Genomic DNA, 6,573 nt, shown 5'->3' with positions numbered 1-6,573 from the left:
TCCTGTATTCAGTCTCCCTGATCCGTGTGTCTACCTCGTCATGTCTGTGTAGTCAGTGTTGGGGAGTAACGGAATACATGTACCGCCGTTACGTATTTAAAATACAAAATATGAGTAACTGTATTCCTGTCACGGTTCTGGGTCAGTTTCCACCCAGTATTTTGAGTTTATTATGTTTTGGTTTAATTTTGCATCAGGGATTGTTTTCTTGTTCTCTTGTTGTGTTAATGATGATGATTATGATGTTTATTATTAGAGTTTCATGTTTCTGTTAGTGTTTAGGATTTGTTCTTTGGTTGTGTCTGCTTAGTATATGTCTAGTTCCATGTGTCATTTTCTGTCTGTCTCTCAATGTCGAGTCTGCGTCTTAGTGTGATGGCAGCGCAAGGTCACCTGGGCAAACATCATGCAGGCAGACTTCCACCGGATCCGATTCCTAGTGCAGGCAGTATACGACACTCTGCCAAGCCCAGCAAACCTCCATCTGTGGGGAAAGAGCGAGACACCTGCCTGTCCCCTGTGCTCTGGAAGAGGGACCCTAGAACACCTCCTTAGCAGCTGCCCAAGGGCCCTGGCCGATGGTCGGTATCGTTGGCGGCACGACCAGGTGCTCAGAGTAGTTGCTGAAAAGATTGCCTCAGCAATCAGCACCAGCAAGCATCATCATGCTCCGAGGAAGGCAATCTCTTTTATTAAGGCTGGAGAGAAACCCCAGGTGCGCCCACATTTGACAACTGGCCTCCTCAACACAGCCTCTGATTGGCAGCTACAGGCTGACCTGGGTAAACAACTAAAGTTCCCTCAGAACATTGCAAAAACATCACTCCGGCCAGACATGATAATTATTTCTGAGGCCTCAAAACAGCTGATCATGCTGGAACTCACAGTGCCCTGGGAAGAGCGGATTGAGGAGGCCAATGAAAGGAAACGAGGAAAGTACCAGGAACTAGTGCAGGAGTGCAGGGGAAGGGGCTGGAAGACTTTCTATGAGCCCATAGAAGTGGGTTGTAGGGGCTTTGCAGGACAATCACTCTGCAAAGCCCTAGGGCGGCTGGGCGTGGCTGGGGCAGCCAAGAAGAGGGCCATCCAGGCTGTGAGTGAAGCGGCAGAGAAAGCCACAAGGTGGCTGTGGATCAAGAGGGCTGATCCGTGGGTAGCTACTGGTACGCAAGTCGGGGCTTGATCACCCCCGGCTGGGTCGCCTGGGCGAGGGTGTATGATGTTGTGAGACCCGAAACACCTGATGACCCTAGGATACATCACTGAAGATGCGTACCAGTGCATCCAGGAGATGTGTCTTTACAGTTAAACTCTGGCTGAGCCAGTGACGCCTAGGAAGAGTCTAGGTGACAACCAAGAAAGTTTGGTGACGACTGGAGAGACAGATGACAGCTCGGAAAGACGGCTCCAGGGGCAGGGTGGGCTAGCATCCCGGTCTGCAGTTTTCGTGAGAAAGCACCCCAAAAAGCTACGGAAAGCCCTAAAGAAAGATACCCCCAGGAGATCCCGAGAGGGGGGGAGGATGAGGTCTCCAATCGGACGGACTTAAGGTTAACGACCAACGCAATGGAAAGGACTACGAGTAAGACATGTATCTGCGGCAAGCTGTGTAAGAACCAGCGTGGCCTAAAGGTCCATCAGGCTAGAATGAAATGTTTGGAGCGGGAGAGTGAGGTGCAACGCACAGGTCCTGAACCTGGTGAGACGCAGGAGGAGCCCGGCCAGGAGGCACCCCACAGAGCCCAGTCCCTCCATGCACTGGACTCTTCCAATCCAAGCAGTGTAGTTCCACAACAGCGGATTAAGTGGCCCCCAGCCAGCAGCCGGAGCGAGTGGCAGAAGTTTGATGAGGATGTCTCCAACATCATACAAGCTGTGGCCAAAAGAGATGCCGACAGCAGGCTTAAAACAATGACCACCATCATAGTCAGCTACGCCTCAGAAAGGTTCGGCCTGATCGAGAAGTGTAACAACAAGACCCCTTACACCATGAACCGCAGGGCCATGAAGATTCATCAACTGCGCCAGGAGCTCAGGAGCCTTAAGAAGCAGTTCAAGAACGCTGATGCGGAGGAGAAGCAAGCTTTAGAGGAACTGCATAACATCTTGCGGAAGAAGTTGATTACCCTCCGTAGAGCAGAATGGCACAGAAGGCGAGGAAGAGAGAGAGCCAGGAAACGTGCAGCTTTTATTGCTGATCCCTTTCGCTTTTCCAAACAATTGCTTGGGGTTAAGCGAAGCGGGCAGTTGGAGTGCTCAGCAGAGGAGGTGAATAACTTCCTTCATGAGACAATGAGTGACCCATTGAGGGAACAAGACTTGGGACCAAACAAAGCTCTCATCAACCCTGCCCCACCATCAGCAGAGTTCAAGTTGACGGAGCCAAGTTTGAAGGAGGTGTGTGAGGTCATCAAAGCAGCCCGCTCAGCATCCTCCCCAGGTCCCAGTGGCGTACCCTACCTTGTCTATAAGCGCTGCCCAGAGCTGCTTCGCCACCTGTGGAAGATCTTAAAGGTGATATGGCGGAGAGGGAGAGTTGCTGATCAGTGGAGGTGCGCAGAGGGAGTCTGGATTCCCAAAGAGGAGGATTCGAAAAACATAAACCAGTTTCGGAGCATCTCGCTATTGAGCGTGGAGGGGAAGGTGTTTTTTAGCGTTGTCTCCCGGAGATTGACCGAGTTTCTCCTTAGAAACAATTACATTGATCCATCAGTTCAGAAGGGGGGGATCCCAGGAGTTCCTGGTTGCCTAGAGCACACTGGTGTAGTTACACACCTTATAAGAGAAGCCCATGAGAACAGAGGCGACCTAGCTGTATTGTGGCTGGACCTGACTAATGCGTATGGGTCGATCCCACACAAACTGGTTGAGCATGCTTTACACCTCCACCATGTTCCCAGCAAGATCAAGGACCTGATCCTGGACTATTACGCCAATTTCAGGCTTAGGGTCACTTCTAGGGCAGTTACTTCAGACTGGCACCGACTCGGGAAAGGTATAATAACAGGCTGTACCATCTCAGTTACGCTCTTTGCCCTGGCAATGAACATGGTGGTAAAGGCTGCGGAGGTGGAGTGCAGAGGGCCGTTAACAAGGTCAGGTGTTCGTCAGCCCCCTATCAGAGCCTATATGGATGACCTCAACATTACAACATCATCAGTTGCCGGGTGTAGGTGGATCTTGCAAGGTCTTGAGAGACTCATCTCATGGGCAAGGATGAGTTTTAAACCTTCCAAGTCAAGATCGATGGTACTGAAGAAGGGCAAGGTGACGGACAAGTTCCTGTTCTCAATTTCAGGAACCATTATTCCATCCATAACGGAACAACCAGTTAAGAGCTTGGGGAAACTCTTTGACTCCAGCCTGAAAGACTCTACTGCTATTCAGAAGGCAAATGAGGAGCTGGGAGCGTGGCTTATTAAGGTGGATAAGTCCGGCCTGCCTGGAAGATTTAAAGCCTGGATCTACCAGCATTCAATCCTGCCCCGAATCCTGTGGCCCTTGCTTGTCTATACAGTTCCAATAACTACTGTGGAATCCCTTGAAAGAAAGATCAGTGGCTTTCTTCGTAAGTGGCTGGGACTTCCCCGCAGTCTCACCAGCGCTGCCTTGTATGGGACAAGCAACAGCGTGCAGTTACCCTTCAGTGGTCTCACAGAAGAGTTCAAGGTGGCTCGCACACGAGAAGCCCTACAGTACAGAGATTCTAAAGACTGCAAGGTGGCATTAGCAGGTATTGAGGTAAGGACAGGAAGAAAGTGGAAGGCTGAGAAGGCAGTTGAGGTGGCGGAGTCACGCTTAAGGCAGAAAACACTGATGGGGGTCTTAGCAACAGGGGGAGCAGGCTTGGGGTATGTCCCAAAGGCCCAGGTCAGCAGGGCACAGGGAAAGGAGAGACGCCAGCTACTCCAGGAAGAGGTCCGAGCAGGTGTGGAGGAGGAGCGAGTAAGTAGAGCTGTAGGCCTTAAGCGGCAGGGAGCATGGACAAGGTGGGAGAGCACCTTGCAGCGCAAGGTCACCTGGGCAAACATCATGCAGGCAGACTTCCAACGGATCCGATTCCTAGTGCAGGCAGTATACGACACTCTGCCAAGCCCAGCAAACCTCCATCTGTGGGGAAAGAGCGAGACACCTGCCTGTCCCCTGTGCTCTGGAAGAGGGACCCTAGAACACCTCCTTAGCAGCTGCCCAAGGGCCCTGGCCGATGGTCGGTATCGTTGGCGGCACGACCAGGTGCTCAGAGTAGTTGCTGAAAAGATTGCCTCAGCAATCAGCACCAGCAAGCATCATCATGCTCCGAGGAAGGCAATCTCTTTTATTAAGGCTGGAGAGAAACCCCAGGTGCGCCCACATTTGACAACTGGCCTCCTCAACACAGCCTCTGATTGACAGCTACAGGCTGACCTGGGTAAACAACTAAAGTTCCCTCAGAACATTGCAAAAACATCACTCCGGCCAGACATGATAATTATTTCTGAGGCCTCAAAACAGCTGATCATGCTGGAACTCACAGTGCCCTGGGAAGAGCGGATTGAGGAGGCCAATGAAAGGAAACGAGGAAAGTACCAGGAACTAGTGCAGGAGTGCAGGGGAAGGGGCTGGAAGACTTTCTATGAGCCCATAGAAGTGGGTTGTAGGGGCTTTGCAGGACAATCACTCTGCAAAGCCCTAGGGCGGCTGGGCGTGGCTGGGGCAGCCAAGAAGAGGGCCATCCAGGCTGTGAGTGAAGCGGCAGAGAAAGCCACAAGGTGGCTGTGGATCAAGAGGGCTGATCCGTGGGTAGCTACTGGTACGCAAGTCGGGGCTTGATCACCCCCGGCTGGGTCGCCTGGGCGAGGGTGTATGATGTTGTGAGACCCGAAACACCTGATGACCCTAGGATACATCACTGAAGATGCGTACCAGTGCATCCAGGAGATGTGTCTTTATAGTTCCTGTTTTATTGTGAAGGTCTGCGTCTCATGTGAGTGTGTTCAGTTTTACCTCTCGTCTCATTAATGACTCCCAGCTGTGTCTCCCACCTGTGTGTAATCTCCCTGTGATTCTCTGAGTGTATTTAAGTCGTGTCTTCTGTGTTTGTAGTTGCTGGTCCGTCTGCGTATCCACCATGTTTCATCCGTGTGTTCACTGCCGTCATCATCATGTACCATCGTCTTCCTTCCTTCCTTCCTTCCTTCATGTTCAGGTTCGTGTTTGTGCTCAGTAGTTAGTTTGTTCCCAGTTTAGTTTAGTCATTGCTCCGTTCGCCGTTTGTCCATTTCCTTTTTGTGTTTAATAAACCACCCTCACACCTGTGCCTGCGTTTGGATCCTCCTTTATTTTCCACAATTCAATTCAATTCAATTCAATTTTATTTATATAGCGCCAAATCACAACAAAAGTCGCCTCAAGGCGCTTCATAGATACAGAGAAAAACCCAACAATCATATGACCCCCTATGAGCAAGCACTTTGGCGACAGTGGGAAGGAAAAACTCCCTTTTAACAGGAAGAAACCTCCGGCAGAACCAGGCTCAGGGAGGGGCGGCCATCTGCTGCGACCGGTTGGGGTGAGAGAAGGAAGACAGGATAAAGACATGCTGTGGAAGAGAGACAGAGGTTAATAACAGATATGATTCAATGCAGAGAGGTCTATTAATACATAGTGAGTGAGAAAGGTGACTGGAAAGGAAAAACTCAATGTATCATGGGAATCCCCTGGCAGCCTACATCTATTGCAGCATAACAAAGGGAGGATTCAGGGTCACCTGGTCCAGCCCTAACTATATGCTTTAGAAAAAAGGAAAGTTTTAAGCCTAATCTTAAAAGTAGAGATAGTGTCTGTCTCCCGAATCCAAACTGGAAGCTGGTTCCACAGAAGAGGGGCCTGAAAACTGAAGGCTCTCCCTCCCATTCTACTTTTAAATACTCTAGGAACAACAAGTAGGCCTGCAGAGCGAGAGCGGAGCGCTCTAATAGGGTGATATGGTACTACAAGGTCATTAAGATAAGATGGGGCCTGATTATTTAAGACCTTGTATGTGAGGAGCAGGATTTTGAATTCAATTCTGGATTTAACAGGAAGCCAATGAAGGGAAGCCAAAACAGGAGAAATATGCTCTCTCTTTCTAGTCCCTGTCAGGACTCTTGCTGCAGCATTTTGGATTAGCTGAAGGCTTTTCAGTGAGTTTTTTGGACATCCTGATAATAATGAATTACAGTAGTCCAGCCTGGAAGTAATAAATGCATGAACTAGTTTTTCAGCGTCACTCTGATACAGGATATTTCTAATTTTATTTTTAATTGTCACTCGCCGTGACAATTCCCCTACAGTTACCATTTAAAAAGGTGGTATTTAGAATACAGTTACTTTGTTGAAATAAATGGATAACACGGTGGTATTTATATATATGTATATATTGTACTATTCTTAGTTAGCGTATTGTCTGTCTTGTCTTAATGTTGGTTTAAAATGGAGCACTGTAACAAAAAAAAATTTCCCCCAGGGATCAATAAAGTATTCTGATTCTGATTCTGATATTTTCCTGTTTCATATTGTCTCAGGTCAGGACTGTTTTGGTTTTGTTTGACAGCT

At 49.3% G+C, this 6,573-nt stretch overlaps 1 pseudogene across 1 annotated transcript; it reads left to right on the top strand.

The window, feature by feature from the left end:
• Positions 1 to 384: 384 nt before the first annotated feature.
• On the top strand, positions 385 to 4,927 carry LOC113020331 (uncharacterized; annotated as a pseudogene). The gene has a single exon (XR_013912011.1). The product of XR_013912011.1 is annotated as an uncharacterized LOC113020331 (transcript).
• Positions 4,928 to 6,573: the final 1,646 nt, after the last annotated feature.

The sequence above is a fragment of the Astatotilapia calliptera genome, chromosome 11, assembly GCF_964374335.1.
Source record: "Astatotilapia calliptera chromosome 11, fAstCal68.1, whole genome shotgun sequence".
NCBI classification, from domain to species: domain Eukaryota; kingdom Metazoa; phylum Chordata; class Actinopteri; order Cichliformes; family Cichlidae; genus Astatotilapia; species Astatotilapia calliptera.
The sequence above is the reverse complement of the archived record's forward strand: the minus strand, read 5'-3'. Positions and strand labels throughout refer to the sequence as shown.